The following is a 20,708-nucleotide window of genomic DNA, read 5'->3' on the forward strand; positions in this document are numbered from 1 at the left end:
TTGTATTAGTTTTGCCAAACATCAAAATGAATCCACCACAGGTATACCCGTGCTCCCCATCCTGAACCCTCCTCCCTCCTCCCTCCCCATACCCTCCCTGTGGGTTGTCCCAGTGCACCAGCCCCAAGCATCCAGTATCGTGCATCGAATCTGGACTGGCGACTCGTTTCATACATGATATTATACATGTTTCAATGCCATTCTCCCAAATCTCCCCACCCTCTCCTTCTCCCTCTTCCACAGAGTCCATAAAAAAGTTCCACTGAACTCAAGTAAAAAACTTACTATATGAACTATTTCATACCTTTGAACAAAGTCACCTTTTTAAATTATGTATGCTGAAAGAAAGAAACAACATATTTTTGAAAACAGACATTGCCTTAGAATTATCTTATTTACATATATTGGAGGTAGAGTGAACATAAATTTTTAGCTTCTCGGTGATCTGCTGCTCTTTAGGAAGTGACAAATGAACAAATGCCAAAAATGTATATCTATTAATTTAAAGATTCAGAGACACATCTCCAGCTAAACCTCCAGTTCGATATTACTTAGAGGAAAGAAAGAAGTTACGCAGCTGCTGCTATTCTAACACGTGACAAGAGGAACACAGGATTTTCAAATGCATTTGCCATTCCCCTTCAGCCATCTCTTTAAATATTCTGACACTATTTCTCACATTATCAAGTAATCAAAGGGACAACCTCACACATATAGAAGATATTCATCAAGTTTTCAAATGTATTAGAGCAGTTCACCTACCAGACACTGTTAAGCCCTGAGACTAAAGTTTGGGAAAAAAAAAAAAAAAGGCATGCTCACTGCCACTGCCCTCATGGAGTTCTTATTATTCAAAAAGAGACACACAATAAATAAATAAATAAACAAAAGTAAACATTTGAATAACTCCCCTGAAGGAAATAGTAGTTGAGGTATAAGAAATAAGCAGGTGGGCAATTTTACATAGATTAGTCAGGGAAGAAATATTTGGGAAGAAAAATGACATATAAGCTATACCTAAAAGATGAGAAATTTCTGGCAATGAAGGTACTTTGATAAAGTAAATTATTGTATTTTGTACTCTTATACAAAAGGATGAGGGTAGGGGACAAGAAAGTTTTTCATTAAAGCTAGCTATGAAACCCTGTGGCCTTTCTTTCAGCCACAGCCATCAATATTACCTGCATTGAACACACTGTGCTAGGTCAGTGTGAGGGAAAGTAGGTCATTTCCATTCACCTGAAGTCAGAGAGACTTGACATGGTGCTTCCAGTTCAAAAATTAGATCGTTTGAAGGTTATACAAACTGACTCCTGCTAGCAACTCAAATTAGTCTCAAGGATCCTATTCTTACCCTGCTCTTCAGTAGCTCGTGTAATGCATAGACAAAGACTGAACAGTAAAAGATGAGCTGATGATGAATCCCTTTCCATCTCTTCCAAAGAGTGATGCAAATCAAAAATCCAGAGTCACTGATCTGACTTCAGGAGTACAAAAGAATGGATTCATTTAAAAATGATAAATCTAATAACCACCATAGTAATGGGATTTTATACTTAATACACTACCAGGCTTTCATACTTTACAGAGAAATAAACTGGAGGATCATTCTCTTTGCATTTTTATTTATTTAGCTCAGAATAATGAATTTTATGTGACTGAATGTCTGCCTGTTCATATAAAAATTTTAGCCATAGAGTTATCTTGTTACAAAATTCAAGATGGCAAGATATTGAAGACAAGGAGCTGTAAAATATGCATGCACATTCTGCTTTACATTTAATATAGTCATAGCCCACAAACCCTGTTCTCTTTTAATCATGCTGGGTGTTAGATTTACCTTGAGTCCATCGTAACTCAGGTGTTTTTTCTTAATCATGATAAAATAATGCAATGCATACAAAAATAATAAATGTCATATGTTTCAGTAATTTATAAACTCAAGCTGAGATGAGAAATTTTAAGTGGGTTTTACAATACTTGTAATTTAGTAATTTCTTGACAATATTTTGGGAACAGGAAAGAGAAAAGGGAACACATAAATTTATTAATATAACCAATTGTTCCTCTATATATAAAATCTTTTTATTCTGTCCTTTGACTCTTTCATAGGATTTAATGGTTTTAAAGACATTAAATGTTAAGCTGCCAATTCAGAAGAGGTCTTGCTTCAGGGAGAAATAATGAGAAATGTTTGAGGACCTCCAAAGATTAAGAGCCTATGATTTGGCTGATATTCTTAGGTACCTGGAAAGCTGAGAAGGTCTGTGGTGTGGATGAAAGGATTTATTAATAACTAAGGAGGGAAGGTAAAAACTCAACACTGGTCTGGCTTCCCTTATGAGATAAATGATTTTCAAGCTATAAGAATGTTCTCTTAGCAGAGAGCTACACAAAGGGCTGGCCCTGAAATTCTTTGTTACCAGTCCCTGATATTACAAGGAGCTTGTGAGAGAATGTAAGTCAACTGTATCTCTAAGCATTTTGTTCAGTTCAATTGACATTTTTCTTCCCAGTAGAAAAATCTTCCCAATGAAAGAAGCAGTGTGCTTATTTACATGGTCTAGGATCCCCATCTTACCATGAAACTGTAATCTCAATTCACAGTCTAGAGTCTGTCCACAGACCACACTTTTAATAGTCTAGAGACAATACAAGATGCTTGTGATTTAGTTTGGCGGCTACAGTTCACAAGGCCTATGAATCAGAAGAGCTCCATGTATGGACTCAACCTGTTCTACAAAGAAGTCAGTCAGCTAGTGATCATCTTTGGATCCCCTGAAGACATCATTTATAAATATCAAGAAAAGAGAAATAGAATTGTTATAACCCTGAAAGGGACAACACATAAAATGATAGGTGATTAGCAGAAGACTGATTCCCTCTCATGTTCACGGACGCACACACATACACACATACACTTACATATACACACCTCCAGGCAGGTACACACACAGCCACACACTCCCATATGCAAAGAGGCTCCAAGACTCCAAGAGACCAATTCTACCAATTTTACATCATCTGCAGCAGAAAAAGTGCATCATCTATAACAAGGTATCATTGGTGGGGTTGTTAGGTGAGGTACCAGTACATTCTTATCATGCATAGAGCCAGAGCTCAGAAGCAAAGCCCAGTTCTGGTGGCAGGAGCCCCGAGCCCTTTGCTGTATCCTCCTTTGAGCAGAAAGCAGCAGCATTCTCAGGATCTCCACCTAACCATGGTCCATGACACAGGCGGTGATTTCAAGGCAAAAAGGCACAATGGAATAGTTGAAGACTCACTCCCAAAGCCAAGGTGGTGCTTCCCAGGTAAAGAACCCCCTGCCAATTCAGGAGACGTAAGAGACACAGGTTCGGTCCCTGGGTCAGGAAGATTCCCTGGAGAAGGCAATGGCTACTCACTCAAGTATTCTTGCCTGGAGAATCCCATGGACAGAGGAGCATGGTGGGCTACAGTCCATGGAGTCACAAAGAGTCGGACACAACTGAAGTGATTTAACAGGCATGTACGCAGAGCCAAGGTGCAACCTGATGGGATGGATGCTTTGAGGAAACCAGAAGCTCATTGAGAAGAAAAGTGGAGTTTTCCCTCACAAGAGGAAAGACAAAGGAGGTTCATAAGAAATCACAAATAGCTGACACTTGGACTGGTGGGGGTTGAGGAAGGTAACAGGTAATATGCACCCCTGCACAGAGCAGGACACATGCTCAACTTGTGGCAGTAAAACCTTTAACTTATATCACAACCTTTTCAATAGTATTTTCAAGTAATTTAACATTCTTAGGGAGAGATGTATGTTTAGTTTAGGACCAACCACAGGAGGAAGCAATTTTGACTCTTAATTTTGTGTTTCAAACTTAATTGACTGAGGTCTGATGACTTCCCTAGTTTATACCACACATTTTCCTAGATAATTTTCTTTCTTCCCTAGGCTACTCTTTGAAGCTCTGACTATATCTTCTATCAAAGGGAAATCATAAAAGAGACCCAAGAAAGAGGGTGAGTTTAAGTGTAATCAGCTTCATAAAATTGTTTCAATTTTATTATAAACAATGGCCTCTGGGAATGAGATGGATGGGTCTTACCTGGAAGAAAGCAATCAAGAATGTTCATCCAAAATAGAATTCTGTCTTACAGAATGGGATTAGTGAAGTCATCATTCAGTTCAATTATGTAAAATTCCCAATTATTGTATTAGTGACATCAATTTATTGCACAATTTTAAAAGAAATTAGATGAAAATTTTTATTTTTCTTCTCATCCTCACTTGGTTCCTATCTTCTCCCCAGTAATAAAAATGAGAGGAATGTATCCATGTACCTTAAGCCAATTAGGATCTGGTTGTTTCCTCCATATTGCCCTTAATATTTTTCCTTTTTTATGAAAGACCTGACAAAAATTACCCTGACAATTACACTGCTGAGAGGGACAGATTCTGACAGAGTACTGGGGAGGAAATATTTTTCATAAATAATCTCACTCTGGCTTCCAACTCATCCCATTAGCTCTGAAGAATGAGGCAACTAATTATACAAGAGGCTGTTTCCAGAAATTCTGACATGCTATAAACCCTTTAAATATAGAGACTGACAAACTGAGTAATAAATTCTGTTTGTACTTCACATATGGCCTGTGATCATGCTGCTGAAAATTTCAAAACAATAATGTAGTAAAAATAGAGCACCAGCACAGGCATCCTCCAGGGAAAACAAAGTCAAAGATTCACAGGTACGAATGATCCAGCTATGTGTCCTTGCATTTCCTGGCGTGTCTCAGGGCGGTGGTGAGAGGTGGTGCTGCCTGGATGTTATCATTGGAGGAGGCCTACAATGACATGTCTGCAAGAGCAGTCAAACGAGTGGTTTTGTCCATACACCTTACCACTCTGCTTTTCATTTTTGACCCATTTTACACTAAGGCTAAATGAGGGCTAAAGTATATCTATATCCTATAATATCAACTAATTTTTATAAATTTGTCACTCATCATATTTGTTTTTTAATTGAAACAAATCACATTGTTCACCATAAAAGCAGGATTGAACTCCTGGCTTTTATAAACAATTTAACCAACCAACCTACTAATTAAAAAGATCCTGAGTCATACAGACACCAGTCAAAGGTTTTGCTGAAAGAACGAATGAACTAATCATAAAAAGTATTTGCTGTGTTTGGGTCACTGTTTCCTTGAAGAAAGTACTTTCTGTGATTGTGTAGAATTCTTCATACTATAGATCATAAATGGGAATTAGCAATTTGACAATAAAAGTTGTTTTCTCAAAAAGGACCCATGTTTTGGATGAAAAGAATGATAAAAACATATTTGAGGGAAGTGGAATATTATTTTAAGTATATTTCAAAATATCAAGATGAGCCAAAAACAATTATAACTTAAGGGGAGTCAACATTTTTGTGAACAGCTAGTGTTTCTTAGTATTTGCAGTGATCAGCTTGAATATTTTCACTCACACTCAGTGGCCATGTTGTTGCCTGTAATGTCAGAGAGCTGGGGCCCTATTATGGTTACTCAGGCAGAGACAGTGTACCCCAGAGGAAATTATAACAGTAAGTAAAAGTAATTGTATACTTGTCCAGGTCTGGCTTGGCTTTAACTGAGATCAACAGATTTATCCCTGTTTATATTATAACAGCCTCCTGTACTATGAAACTCTCTTGGTTTTTTGTTGTTGTTGTTGTTTTGTTTTTTATTTATTTTTTATTTTTTTTAAATTTTATTTTTAAACTTCACAATATTGTATGGGTTTTGCCAAATATCGAAATGAATCCGCCACAGGTATACATGTGTTCCCCATCCTGAACCCTCCTGCCTCCTCCCTCCCCATACCATCCCTCTAGGTCGTCCCAGTGCACCAGCCCCTTTTGAAAGCCATCAGTATCGGCAAACCCAACAGCTTACAAGGCCACTTTTATTTTAGTCAGTTATCACTCAAGTTGTCTCTAAATTAAGTAGACTCAGGAAGTGGAGTCAAAATCTCCATTTTCCTGAGGTCATCCGTTTTCCAGATTATCTGTGATGGTTTTCTATCTCTGGGGGTATATATATGTCCCCCAAAATTTTGTGTTTTATTACAAGCAAACATCCCTTGTTCTTATATATTAAAATTCAGCTTGGTAAAAGGGAAGAGTCCTAGGAAGTCATTTTGTTTCTGGTCAGAGATGGAGCACTGGTTTATAAAATTAATGAGCTTCATTGTAACCACCTACAAGGGTTGAAAAAGACACTTCTTAGCATGCAGCAGTCTTGGAATTTAAGATCCTTACAATGACTGATTATAGATACCCTGGGTTTTATTTTATTTTCCATTTTAAAAGCCTATCAGTTTGATTTTTTGTTCAGTTACTGCTACTTAAAATACCATCTAAAAATGTAATCCCTAGAACAGTGTTTTTATTGTTTGAAACTCAGAAAAACAGCAATGTGATCTTTCAGCTTGTGTGTATCAGCAAAAGCTAGGTCACCTTCTTGGGGGTCAACATCAGTTTCTCTTTATGTTAAATTTCTGCCTTTAAATGGAAAAGAAAGACACGGAAAGGGGGCTGAAGATTTAACCTACAATTAACCAGTGGACCCACCCAGCCCTGGCTTAAATTGAGTATTCATACATCATATTTTACTCCTTTTCAAAAAGATTTTTAAGCATAATGAGTAAGCTAGGAAGGAAAGGTAACAATAGATGCAGCTACAAAGATACTCACAGACCTTGCAGGGCAGGGGCTTCTCTAAGCCAAGTTTCCTTCCCATCCCAGGTGTTGCTTGACTATTGAAAGGGTACAAACAGAACTACATGAAGGAAGTTATCCGACAGTAACATTGCAAAGGAAGAAGAGAATTCAAATAGTGCATGGAGAAAAAGCTGATTTAGGAGAGAAAAAAGATAATCAAATAAAAACATATTTTTCAAGGGACAAGTATCAGTTGGAGAGCAGGAAATGTTGAAAATATACTGATATGAACATTACAGCTTATTGAATTGACATGTTTGTCTCAGCCAATGTTACCTTGGAGAAGTATATAATGGGTTTAGTTCAGCTAAAAAAAAAAATAATAATAATCATTTGTGTGGTCACTACTGGTGCTGAGATAAAAAGAAGAGTAAGGGGTGGTCGCTTCCCCTTTGGAACTGGTATTCTGAGAATTATCAGACTGTATACAGTTAATTTCAGTTTAATGTGATAAATGCAGAAACAGTATAAGAATGGGAATTTGGGACAGATCAGGGGATCAAGGAAGATTTCCTGGAAGAGAAAATGCTTGAACTCTTTCTTTAGATCAAAGCTCAACATTATTTAACTCTGTGCTATAGGGCAACTCACATAATCCCTTTGAGCATGCTTCCTCATTAATTAAAAGTGGGTGCAATAATACCAATCTCACAGGTTTGTTATGAGGATTAAAAGATTAAACAAATGAAGTGCTTTGAATGTTGTAAATGTCCAATAAATGTTTTTCTTCCTGCTCCCTGTAAAATGTCAGCATTGGAAGGACTTTGAGATGTGAATGACTTATGTTGTTATTTCATAGAAGGGCATGAAGGTTGTGTAACTTGCCCAGCAGCAGACCATTCATACTAGTTAGCCACAGAATAAGGTGTCCTCATTCCTAGCCTGGTACCATCTCCACAATGTAATGAAGATTAAAGAATGACCATGATGGGAAGTGCTTCGGGAGGAAACATGTATGGTAAATGTAGAGACACTTGAAGGGAGGAGGCAGAGTTTATAAAACCAGTAAATAAACATTAAAAAAAAAGTCTAAACAAAGACTTAAGAAGTCACAAGCAAATCAAAAATCATGGGCATAACAGGCACAAACAATATTCAAGGGTTACCAAGAGTCATTTTAAACAAATTTGGATGTGGATGGAACTAACATCAGGGGGCAGAGGATAGGTTAAAAATCTAAGCTTGTGTAGCTTCTTTAAAAGTTGTTTATGTGTAAATTATGATATTAAAATGTTCACCTTTAAAATCCTCTAAAAAATATGCAGTCATTGAGTCTAATATTTGGAAATGACTTTAGAGTTCACTTCATTGAGAATTTCTTAACAGTATGTATCTTTGGGGCTGGGGTAATTCTTTGAATTCTTTGTTGTGGAGGCTGTTTTGTATGTTTGGCAGCAGTATCCAGGGATTCCACTCACAAATGTCAGAGAAGCAACATCGCCAACTTCAAAGTTGTGACATCTAAAAATGTTCCTAAGCATCGCCAAATGTCCCGTGGGACAAAATTACCCCCAACTGAAGATCTCTGATCTAGTAAAATGTTCTACGCACTGTAGGAATTCATCCTTTCTGGTTCCTACCACATCAAGGATTAGAAAAGTTTGCTTTTCAAGCATTCATTCTTCTATCTGAACAGCCTTAATCATTTGGACAGTTATTTTACTGAGTTGAAATCTAGTCTAGTGCATTGTTGGCCCATCGTGTACACTTTTCCCTCTTAAAAATGAGGAACTTTTAATCCCTCTTCTACTTTCAAATATTTGGAGGCATCTACCCTGTTTGCTTTCATATTCTTTTCTCCATCATAAACTTCCCCAATTTCCTTAGCCCACACTGTCTATATGATCATTACATCTCTCATTATCTTTGTCTTCAGTTGGTAGCTGCTTTGATTTTGTTAACATCACTCATATCAATGTTAGCCCCTTTACCCCCTCTTGGTAGGTAAGAAACTTGTAAACCAGATGGATTATTTTATTTGTTCAAGTTCACATCAATAGAGAGGAGAAGGGGTGAGACCAGAGCCAGAGCTCCTACTTCCTTTCATACCACACATAGTCATTTATACCCTCACAAGCAAAGTGAGAGTTGCTGGGAGTGGGAACAGTTGTTCCTCAAAAACTAAGCAATAGTTTTTCCTAAGTCAGAATTTCCTCCAAAACCAATGGGAAATTGACAGGACAGAAGCAACACACACCATCCATTAAGATTCCCTCAGAACACTACCGCCTGGGTTCGCTTGGATACCCACCACCTGGGTCAAGCTGTTGCAAGTAATTGCATAAACCAAGTCACCTAAGTCTTCACTCAAGTTCCCCGTCTCCAAATTAGATACCTTAGTATGACTTTGCTCTTACTGCAGCACAGAAAATTATCAATAATATAAATGTTCAATCAACATTATTATACTTAACTGTAATTACAGGTCAAAGTATTTTTCTAGTTTCTTCTCAACTATTACACCATATATCATGGATATAACATAAAGGGTGATGAGCTGGCTAAAGGAAGAAGACAAACATGTAAAGTTGAAGAACATGTATATTCAATTAAGTCTGGGTTTACTAGATGCCAGGTTTTGTCAGAGAGCACAACCTGAGTGTAACCAAAATCTTCACTTCTAGAACTTGTGAAAAAGAAGCAAAGGATTTAGAAGATTTTTAAAGTACAAAGGGAGCCACATGTCAGTAAACAGCCATTTCTATTGCTGTTATCTCTTGATCTCAAGAAGGCTTTTGCTTTTGGGCTTTTGTTGGGGGGGTGTGACTGCTAAATCAGAATCTCCTTAAGCTGAGAAAACAAGGACAAACAGCCCATGCTCAGAACCAGTTCATTTTATCTCTGAGTTGGGAATCTTAAGAGACTGATGACCAAAATATGGTACTACTTCTGAGGATCATTGATTACTATCTTAAAGCCAGTTTGCTTCATTTCAAATTTGAGCACACTGACAAAGAAGGTTCTCTGTGACACAGCCTCCTCTATAACCTTTGTCACAGGAAAATATTTTTGTTCATCAGGATTAAATTGGCCTGTGCATGCACCTCTTAAGGCAACCTGGGCCCAACTGCCTCTCCTCTTTGCTTTTTGCATGCTGCCTTATTGTAAAGCCTCCATTCTGTCATGAAGTCAGCTTCTGATTACTCCAACCCAGTAGGCGATTTCCCTACAGTGACCTTCCACACAGAAAGTCCTCAAGAAAACCAGGTGTTGCTTCAAAAAGAAACATTCAAAACTCATCTGACTCCCACTCATTATTTTTCACACTGCTGAGGCCCAGGCCTTGCTGGTTCTTAATTTGGTTGCCCAGTTCTCCTCTACTGCTGGAGGCCTTTGAAGTTGCCAACAACATGCTCTTTGATGCCATTGGAGAACAGCATCGTGAGGTATGATTTGCTGAGTGTACTCAGTATACTGCAATCAGTTCAGTTCAGTTCAGTCGCTCAGTCGTGTCTGACTCTTTGCAACACCATGAATTGCAGCACGCCAGGCCTCCCTGTCCATCACCAACTCCCGGATTTCACTCAGACTCACGTCCATCGAGTCAGTGATGCCATCCAGCCATCTCATCCTCTGTCATCCCCTTCTCCTCCTGCCCCCAATCCCTCCCAGCATCAGAATCTCTTCCAATGAGTCAACTCTTCGCATGAGGTGGCCAAAGTACTGGAGTTTCAGCTTTAGCATCATTCCTTCCAAAGAACACCCAGGACTGATCTCCTTTAGAATGGATTGCAATATTCAACTCTATATTGGCACTGCAACAGTTTGTAGGCATTTGGCACAAGAGACAGAGAAGTGTATTAATATAATGGATATGTGTGAAATGTTAGCTATCCATTTTAGACTCCCTTCTGATTTGAGGGGAAGCCCCCATTTTGAGAGTCTTGGCAGGAGACAGGGTTTTGACTCCAACTCATCCCTAACAGTGATGGCAGTGATGGCACCAAAAGATGGTACTACTTCTCAGTAGTATCACATAGAATCAACTAATGTGCTGCTCTTGTTCAGGACTGAGGAACCTGAGAGTTTGCTGCTAGAATAGAAATCATTCACAGCATAGACAACTTGAATGGAGAAGTCAGCCATGAAAACAGACCATGCCTGGGACAGCAAAGCCAAGAGTGACATATAATTTTTCCTGCAGCCTAATTTTGGTTGTGTTTTTCTACTGCATAGAATGGTTCAACTATGTGTCCAGGCTTCTTCTCCAGTCTTTCAATCAATTCTGGGAGTATTCCAGTCCTTCCAATAAATATCCAACATGGTACCATCCTGACTAGCTGCCTGACCTTGAGCAAGTCATCAAACAGTACCTGCCTCTAACATGCTTAGGAGAATGCCTGAGGCACAGTAAGTGCTAAATAGATGTTACCTATGAAAGTGAAAGTGAAGTCGCTCAGTCGTGTCTGACTCTTTGCAACCCCGTGGACTGTAGCCGGCCAGGCTCCTCCCTCCATGGGATTCTCCAGGCAACAGTACTGGAGTGGGTTGCCATTTCCTTATCCAGGGGATCTTCCCAACTCAGGGGTCAAACCCTGGTCTCCCACATTCCAGGCAGACGCTTTAACCTCTGAGCCACCAGGGAAGCCCTCTGTAGATGTTACCTATAGTCCTTTCTAAATCATTAAAACCCTAAATTTTTAGAAAAGAAACTTTGAGCTGGAAACTAAAGGATGAATGAGTCGACTAGCAAAGATGGGCAAGAAAAGGCAAAATGAAGGTGGACACCTTTCGTGGGAACTGGCCTTTTCTTTATGTTACATGGAAGAAAGCAAAAGAGGCTGGGCATATCATCCAGTCTTTTCAGAGGAATTTGGATGATTTCAACATCAGTTATGAGTCTAAGAAAGAGACCTAGATGTTTCTGAGAGAACCAAGGTTACTATTTAGCCTTCCTGTCTACATGTATAATTAACTAGTATGCTATCAGCAACACAGAGCCAGAAGCCTTGGTTCACCTAAGAGAACATTATCACCACAAATTAACCTCTAAACTCAACAGATCACATACAGAGCAAATGTCATCTGGGGTAGGTTTGAGTTTTTCTGTAACTACACAATGTCAATGTAGATTCCCATGTCTGTGTGGAAGAGAAATGGCCTTCAGAACTTCAGAGAACTTGGCAACAACTGAGTCTCAGGATAATTTCATCATTTCTAAACTTGTGGTGATTACTTATCTCAAAGCCTCTGGCACAACAATCTATCCCCTCCGGGATGTAATTAATTAAAATATAAGTAAACGCCTAGCATCATCACCTCTCTTTTATATTCTTTATCTAGAAAGTTTGGGGGTGCAACAACACATATAACTAGGGTGTTCAGTTTCCTTCTATTCAGAATCCAAGATTTCTAGATTCATTCATGAATATATTTCTTCATATTTAATGAACATGTAGATATCAGGATTTATGCTAAAAACCATCTTAGGTACACAGACGAGTAAGACATTTTTGCCATCAAGGAGCTCCCAGTCTAGTGCGTGAAACAGAGGCATGGAAATTGTTAACTACAAAGTAATATGTTGAAATTTTTTTTTTTCTTTTTTACTTTCTGAAATTCTGTTCCTTACCTACCTGGTAGTACTTAGTAAATAATTCAATGAGAGTAATTTCAGCAAGGTAGTGCTCAAAGTCCTTCAAACTAGACTTCAACAGTACGTGAACAGAGAACTTCGAGATGTTCAACCTGGATTTAGAAAAGGCAGAGGAACCATAGATAAATTGCCAATCCGTTGAATCATAGAAAAAGTAAGGGAATTCCAGAAAAACATATACTTCTGCTTCACTGACTACACTAAAGCCTTTGACTGTATGGATCGCAATAAACTGTGGAACATTCTTAAAGAGATGGGAATACTACAACACCTGACCTGCCTCCTGAGAAGCCTGTATGTAGGTCAAGAAGCAATAATTAGAACCCAACATGAAACAATGGACTAGTTCCAAATTGGGAAAGGAGTATGTCAAGGTTGTATATTGTCACTCTGCTTATGTAACTTATAGTCAGAGTACATCATGTGAAATGCTGGGCTGGAAGAATCACAAGCTGGAATCAACATTGCCAGGAAAAATATCAATAACCTCAGATATACAGATAGTACCATCCCTATGGCAGAAAGTGAAGAAGAACTAAAGAGCCTCTTAATGAAGGTGAAAGAGCAGAGTGAAAAAGTTGGGGCTTAAAATTCAACATTAAAAAAAAAACTAAGACCATGACATCTGGTCCTATCACTTCATGGCAAATAGATGGGGAAACAGTGGAAACAGTAACAGACTTAATTATGGGGTGCTCCAAAATCACTGCAGATGATGACTGTAGCCATGAAATTAAAAGATGCTTGCCCCATGGAAGAAAAGCTATGATAAACCTAGACAGCATATTAAGAAGCAGAGACATTACTTTGTCAACAAAGGTCCATCTAGTCCACGCTATGGTTTCTCCCAGTAATCATATATGGATGTGAGAGTTGAACCATAAAGAAGGCTGAGCACCAAAGAATGATTTTGAATTGTGGTGCTAGAGCAGACTCCTGAGAGTCCCTTGGACAGCAAGGAGATCAAACCAGTCAATCCTAAAGGAAATCAGTCCTGAATATTCACTGAAAGGGCTGATGCTGAAGCTGAAGCTCCAAAACTTTGGCCACCTGATGCAAAGAGCCAACTCATTGGCAAAGACCCTGCTGCTGCTGCTGCTGCTGCTAAGTCGCTTCAGTCGTGTCCGACTCTGTGTGACCCCATAGACGGCAGCCCACCAGGCTCCCCTGTCCCTGGGATTCTCCAGGCAAGAACACTGGAGTGGGTTGCCATTTCCTTCTCCAATGCGTGAAAGTGAAAAGTGAAAGGGAAGTCGCTCAGTCGTGTCCAACTCTTAGTGACCCCATGGACCGTAGCCTACCAGGCTCCGCTGCCCATAGGATTTTTCAGGCAAGAGTACTGGAGTGGGGTGCCATTGCCTTCTCTGGCAAAGACCCTAATGCTGGGTAAATGGCCCTAATGCTGGGAAAGATTGAGGGCAGGAAGGGGAGGGGGCAACAGAACATGAGATGTTGGATGGCATCACAGACTCAATGGACATGAATTTGAGAACACTCTGGGAGATAGTGAAAGACAGGGAAGGCTGGTGTGCTGCAGTCCATGGAGTCAGAATGAGATGAACATGCCTGAGTGACTGAACAGGAACAACATTTTTTACCTTGCCCCATAGTTTCAGATACCAGTTCTATGTATATGGTATAGAGTCTTCTGAATGAAGTCATAATAGAAGCCCTCCTCCAATCTAGAAACAGTGTAAGAGCAAAGAATATTTACTCTGCCTCTTCCAAGTTCAGAGTAAAGTCCATACAGTACACACCCAGTGAAAGTGTGTTGAATACACACACACAATGAACAAAATATGGGAAAACTGCAGAACGGTCCTCTGCTTCAGAATCACAGGCTAGAAATAGTCCAAGAAGCTTTGCCTGAGGTTACCTCTAGTATATGGGTTTGCTAGTCTCTTTCTTGGCCAAAATAACCTTCCTCTCCTATCCACTTCTAGGAAATGCAAGCCCAGATTCCCAACCACTGAGGTGTGCAGTATGATCAGAAGATTGGAGAGCTGGTTCTCTCTGGTAGCTCATGACTCAGGAAGTTGGTAGAGAAATGTCTATGGAAACTAGATAAAATGTATGATGCTAAAGAATTGACTTTTTGTATTATATAATTCCTCTAAATAATTAAATAAAAATGAACATTTTTGTCTATATTTAGCCAAGCCTAATTTTACATCTTGAAGGAAAAAGAAAATGTTCACAATTTCATACTGAGAGAGGAAAATGGTAGGCCCAACTTTATACATCAGTTATACTATAGACATAAAAGATTTATTTTTACACATTGAAAGAAAGATTAAATAAATGAATAAGCAATAATAAATGTATGAACTCTAGGCATGTGAGGGGATTTTCACAAAGGAAGTCAGTTATAATACATTATGTAAGAAGAAATCTTAATTCCTGATACTACCAGATTAACTGAAATAATAAGCAGATTCTTTCTTGGTTTTCTGTGTCAAAGGAATTAGACATAAAACCACAATCTATATAGATAAATTTCTGTTCAGAAGAGTAGATGTACCAGTTGCTTAGTCTTCCCAATATTACGATTACTAGAGAGGTATGAAGCCAACTTTGATTTTCAAACCCACTGGCAAACTTAAGTAAACTTTCCTGTGGTCCTGTGCATTTCCACCCAGATAAAACAAATCCTATCTATCAAGTTATAGCAGAGATGTATATAGAGATGCCACTCATCCTTAACTCAGGCTATACAGCATAATCACTAATTGAGACTTTAAAGACTACTATTACTCCCTGGGCCCCATCCTGACAAATTATATCAGATTATCCATCATATGAGACTTGGTGACATATATCTTTTTAAATGCTTCTCAAGTGTTTCTAATCTGTAGTCTAGATTAAGAAGTACTGAAATTCACTCACACCACCTGGTCAGCCAGAATACAGGGGCAGTAATCAATGCTTCTCAAACTTCAGTGTGTACACAGGCCATCCAGGGAGCTTGTCAAAATGCAGATTCTAATTCAGCAGGTCTAGGCTGGGGCTGGAAAGTCTGCCTTGCATACAAGCTCCGGGAGATGCTGCCGATGCTGTCTGTCCATACACCTGTAGTAGCAAGTGCTAAACCCTTCATCAACTGTGGCCTTCCACAAGCAGCTGAGAAAGAATGGACCTCTACAGAGACATCTTCAGGGATGACAAGAGCTGGCCGTATCAGTTGTTCAAGTAGCGAAAGTCTTTTGTTCAGCTAGGTAAAATCTGTGGCTTTGAGGTCCCCAACCTGGCTAGCCTAGACTTCATCCCAGGAAGCCCCACATGCCACAATTAATCTAGCAACTACAGTGTTCAAGTCTGCCTCATTAGCGAACCTTCAAGACTCTGCTTCAGCACTGATTTTTTTTCCCCTTTCTGATTGTTCAGAGTCTACAGAATTGGCTATTAAATCTTTTAAATGTGACTCTTGAGCACCCTACAAATATATGATCTCTGGATGGGTCAAGACCTAGAAAGCTATCTAATTGCTGTCTCGAGTTGGTACTACGTTGAAAGATGATCTATTCCATCACTAACATAACTGAGTTTTGGTAAAAGACAACATGAAATCAGCAGGGCCTCAGGACAATAGACAATTTGGGTGAAAAAAAACATGAACCGGAGTGAAAAAAAAGATCTAACAAAAGTGAAAATAATGATCTATTATGCAAGTTGATCATCAGCAAGGATCAGCAAATAATGAGAGGAAAAGCTCAGTTTAATTAAAGATTAGAGATTTGACAGAAGTGAAAAGAATAGGAAGCATTTGTTCTACTATCCTTGACATAAATCAGAGGCTTAGCTAAAAAATTATGACAGTTTACTGGCAACATATTTTTATAAGGCTTTGCCATACTCTAACAAACAAGTAACTACAATACACCATATGTATTATAATAATCAGCTCCCCTTATAGCTCAGTCAATAAAGAATCTACTTGCAATGGAGAAGACACGAGTTCGATTCCTGGGTCAGGAAGATCCCTTGAGAAAGAAATGGCAACCCTCTCCAGTATTCTTGCCTGAAGAATTCCATGGACAGAGGAATCTGACAGGCTACAGTTGATGGGGTCGCAAGAGGCACACACAATTTAGTGAGTAAACCACCAAAATTTAAGATAGAGTATTTGGTTTAAAACATTTTTTATATTAGTACTTATTTTTGTTCAATTATTATTGTAAAAAATTTTAAGAAAATTTTAAGAAAAATTTTAAGAAAAAAACTACAAAAAGTCCTAGATCTTTATTTTTTGTATATTTCATTCCAGTCTAACTAATCAAGAAACAAAATAAGAAAAACAAGGAAACTAAAGCTAATTGAAGATGTACGCCTGGGTTCTTAGGAAACCTCTTTAGAAAAACTTGACAGAGATTACTTGACAGCAAGACAATGCTAGTTCAGAATAAATCTACAGTGGTAGTAGGTCCTCTGTTCTAATGCTGCAGTATTTTTATTAGTTTTAACTCTCTAGTCCGGGGGCACTGAGTCAGTATAACATATTAGATGCAGATAGTGTGTTTTTAAGGCATCCAAAAATCTGTCCATTAGGGTTGACTTTGTAGCCAGTCTCCCGATAAGTATAGATCTATGGCTTTAAGAAGCTATGGCCATCTATCATGTACATTACTCTGAATGATTTTTGTTTCCACTTACATTTATGTTAACTTGTACTTTACCTCGATCTTTTTTTAAAGCACCGCCAAATGGCTACTGTGATTTCTGACTTTCTTTTTCCCTTTTTCCTGTGGATCTAAATCCAATACAGTGTTATTGGTAACATACTTGACAAAAAGAGGCTTTTGAGGCTCAGAAACATGTATGGCAAATTATCTATAACCAAGAAACTATTTCTCACAGCTTTCTCCCCTTTCCTGCAAGGGCTATCCCCCCTTGCTAGCACTTCTAATATCAGGACGTGAAAATCCTCCCACCATATGTCAGAGATATTTGATCTTTTTCTGTCTAAGCCTGTGGTAGGGCTTACAGTTCACACTGTCTGCTATGTCTGATTCTTCCTCAAGGGAGTCTGATTGCACATTCTAACTGGCCGAAATAGACTTTAGAAATAGTTCCTCCTTGCTAGATTCAGAAAAGAAAGATCATGAAGAATTAAAAGAGAAACACAATCAGGGTCCTCATAACAAAAACGAAGCCCTCTGTATGACCAGCTCTGCTATCTGACCATCTACAACTCTCAGAGCCACACTTCAATTGTGCAATCACCCATCTCAAATACAAGCAGAAATCCAGTATCAGACTTGCCAAGCATGGAGAGATGGGACACAGAAGCAGGTCTTTCCAACCCCCTGCTTACTGCAGACAGAACTTTATCTGAAGCCTAAAAGCTGAAGCTTTTCTAGTACACTGAATAGGAAAATGTTTTAAGAATGTAACATAGTATTAAGAAAAAAATTCCTTGAATTGTATAAATTCTATGTCCAGATTCAAAAGAAACAAAATGTCTCTGCAACATGCTGCTCTTTTTTAAACAGGATGCAGTTTGTGCCCTTCCTACTGTGGCTCACAAAGAATGGTCCTGTGATGGCAGATGAGATCTTTGTGGCTTCTGGGGTAAAGTTTTCTTATTATGTTTTTAACCCTAGCAAAGACTAATTTAACCACATGTTGCCATCTTGAAACTGCAGACAGCTGGGACTTCTAGAGAATAAAATTTCTTTCACACCCATTCAGAGCCCCATCTGCCTCCCTGTGCAAATTCTGAAGGGTATATTTTAATCCCCAGGCAACAGACATAGACTGACTGAGGTGGTATTCAGGACTGAGCACAAATGCAAAAGAAAAAAGACCTCCACTTGGGCCAGGATTGCTCTCCACTAGGATCAGGATGAAATCATGTCAGAGATATTAAAGAAAATAACTGGGTTGTAAGGACACCTGGCTGAGTAATATTGTACTGAAGGGAGGAATACACAGACTGGTCACACCTGCAATCAGTGAGCCTTTGGAGGCAGGAATATTGTGCGCCCCACTTCCCTCTTTCTCCCTTCCCCTTCTGCCTTCCCAAACCATCCTTCAACTTTTAGCACTGTCAGGCACAACATATATGATCCAGCCTTTTTACAGAAAACTAGAGTTCTGCAATTCTACCAGAAAGGAAGAACAAGCAAAGAAAACACACAAGTGACCTTCACGGAAAGGTCTTTTGCATTATGTATTTTTTACCAGTGTCTTAGAATGTATCAGTTCAGTCACTCAGTCATGTCTGACTCTTTGCAACTGCATGGACCGAAGCATGCCAGCCCTCCCTTTCCATTGCCAACTCCCAGAATTTACCCCAACTCATGTCCATTGAGTTAGTGATGCCATCCAACCATCTCATCCTCTGTCATCCCCTTCTCCTCCCACCTTTAGTCTTTCCAGCATCAGGGTCTTTTCAAATGAGTTAGCTCTTTGCATCAGGTGGCCAAAGTATTGGAGTTTCACCTTCAACATCAGTTCTTCCAATGAAGACTCAAGACTGATCTCCTTTAGGATGGACTGGTTGGATCTCCTTGCAGTCCAAGGGACTCTCAAGAATCTTCTCCAACACCACAGTTCAAAAGCATCAGTTCTTCAGCACTCAGCTTTCTTTATAGTCCAACTCTCACACCTATGCATTACTATTGGAAAAATCGTAGCCTTGTCTAGATGGACCTTTGTTGGCAAAGTTATGTCTCTGCTATTTAATATGTTGTCTAGGTTGATCATAACTTTCCTTCCAAGGAGTAAGCATCTTTTAATTTCATGGCTGCAGTCACCATCCGCAGAGATTTTGGAGCCAAAAAAGAATAAAGTCTTCCACTGTTTCCCCATCTATTTCCCACGAAGTGATGGGACCAGATGCCATGATCTTTGTTTTCTGAATGTTGAGTTTTAAGCCAACTTTTTCACTTTCCTCTTTCACTTTCATCAAGAGGCTCTTTAGTTCTTCTTTACTTTCTGCCGTAAGGGTGGTGTCATCTGCATATCTGAGATTATTGATATTTCTCCCGGCAATCTTGATTCCAGCTTGTGTTTCTTCCAGTCCAGCGTTTCCCATGATGTACTCTGCATAGAAGTTAAATAAGCAGGGTGACAATATACAGCCTTGACGATCTCCTTTTCCTATTTGGAACCAGTCTGTTGTTCCATGTCCAGTTCTAGCTGTTGCTTCCTGACCTGCATACAGATTTCTCAAGAGGCATGTCAGGTGGTCTGGTATTTCCATCTCTTTCAGAATTTTCCACAGTTTATGGTGATCCACACGGTCAAAGGCTTTGGCATAGTCAATAAAGCAGAAATAGATGTTTTGCTGGAATTCTCTTGCCTTTTCAATGATCCAGCAGATGTTGGCAACTTGATCTCTGGTTCCTCTGCCTTTTCTAAATTCAGCTTGAACATCTGAAAGTTCAAAGTTCATGTATTATTGAAGTCTGGCTTGGAGAACTTTGAGCACTAGTTTACTAGCTTGTGAGATGTGTGCAACTGCATGGTAGTTTGAGCGTTCTTTGGCATTGCCTTTCTTTGGGATTGGAATGAAAACTGATCTTTTCCAGTCCTGTGGCCACTGCTGAGTTTTCCAAATTTGCTGGCATGTTTAGTGCAGCACTTCCACCTCATCATCTTTTAGGATTTGAAATAGCTCAACTGGAATTCTATCACCTGCACTAGCTTTGTTCATAGTGATGCTTCCTAAGGCCCATTTGACTTCACATTCCCAGATGTCTGGCTCTAAGTGAGTGATCACACCATCATGGTTATCTGGGTCGTGAAGATGTTTTTTTGTTTAGTTCTTCTCTGTATTCTTGCCACCTCTTCTTAATATCTTTGCTTATGTTAGGTCCATACCATTTCTGTCTTTTATTGAGTCCATCTTTGCATGAAATGTTCCCGTGGCATCTCTAATTTCCTTGAAGAGATCTCTAGTCTTTCCCATTCTACTGTTTTCCTCTATTTCTTTGTACTGATCACTGAGGAAGGCTTTCCTATATCTCCTTGCTATTCTCTAGAACTCTGCATTCAAATGGGTATATATTTCCTTTTCTCCTTTGCTTTTCATTTCTCTTTTTTCACAGCTATTTGTAAGGCCTCCTCAGACAGCCATTTTACTTTTTTGCATTTCTTTTTCTTGGAGATGGTCTCAATCCCTGTCTCCTGTACAATGTCACGAACCTCCACCCATAGCTAATCAGGCACTCTGTCTATCAGATCTAGTCACTTAAACCTATTTCTCACTTCCACTGTATAATTATAAGGGATTTGACTTAGGTCATACCCAAATGGTCTAGTGGTTTTCCCTACTTTCTTCAATTTAAGTCTGAATTTCACAATAAGGAGTTCATAATCTGAGCCACAGTCAGCTCCTGGTCTTGTTTTTGCTGACTGTGTAT

General features: G+C 39.1%; 1 protein-coding gene across 26 annotated transcripts in view; it reads right to left on the minus strand.

The window, feature by feature from the left end:
• Nucleotides 1-20,708, minus strand: part of LOC147369038 (uncharacterized) — a 1,156,454-nt gene that overhangs the window by 558,813 nt on the left and 576,933 nt on the right. The window contains exon 3 of one of the 26 annotated variants that reach the window (XR_015167166.1): nt 12,323-12,434. The exons of the other annotated variants lie outside the window; for them this stretch is intronic. The gene's annotated coding sequence lies outside the window, so the exon portion shown is untranslated. The remainder of the gene's footprint in view (nt 1-12,322; nt 12,435-20,708) is intronic. 26 annotated transcript variants of the gene reach the window in all.

Source organism: Bos grunniens, chromosome 7 (genome assembly GCF_055505025.1).
Source record: "Bos grunniens cultivar Pamir isolate PY7600 chromosome 7, Bosgru_T2T1.0, whole genome shotgun sequence".
NCBI classification, from domain to species: Eukaryota; Metazoa; Chordata; class Mammalia; order Artiodactyla; family Bovidae; genus Bos; species Bos grunniens.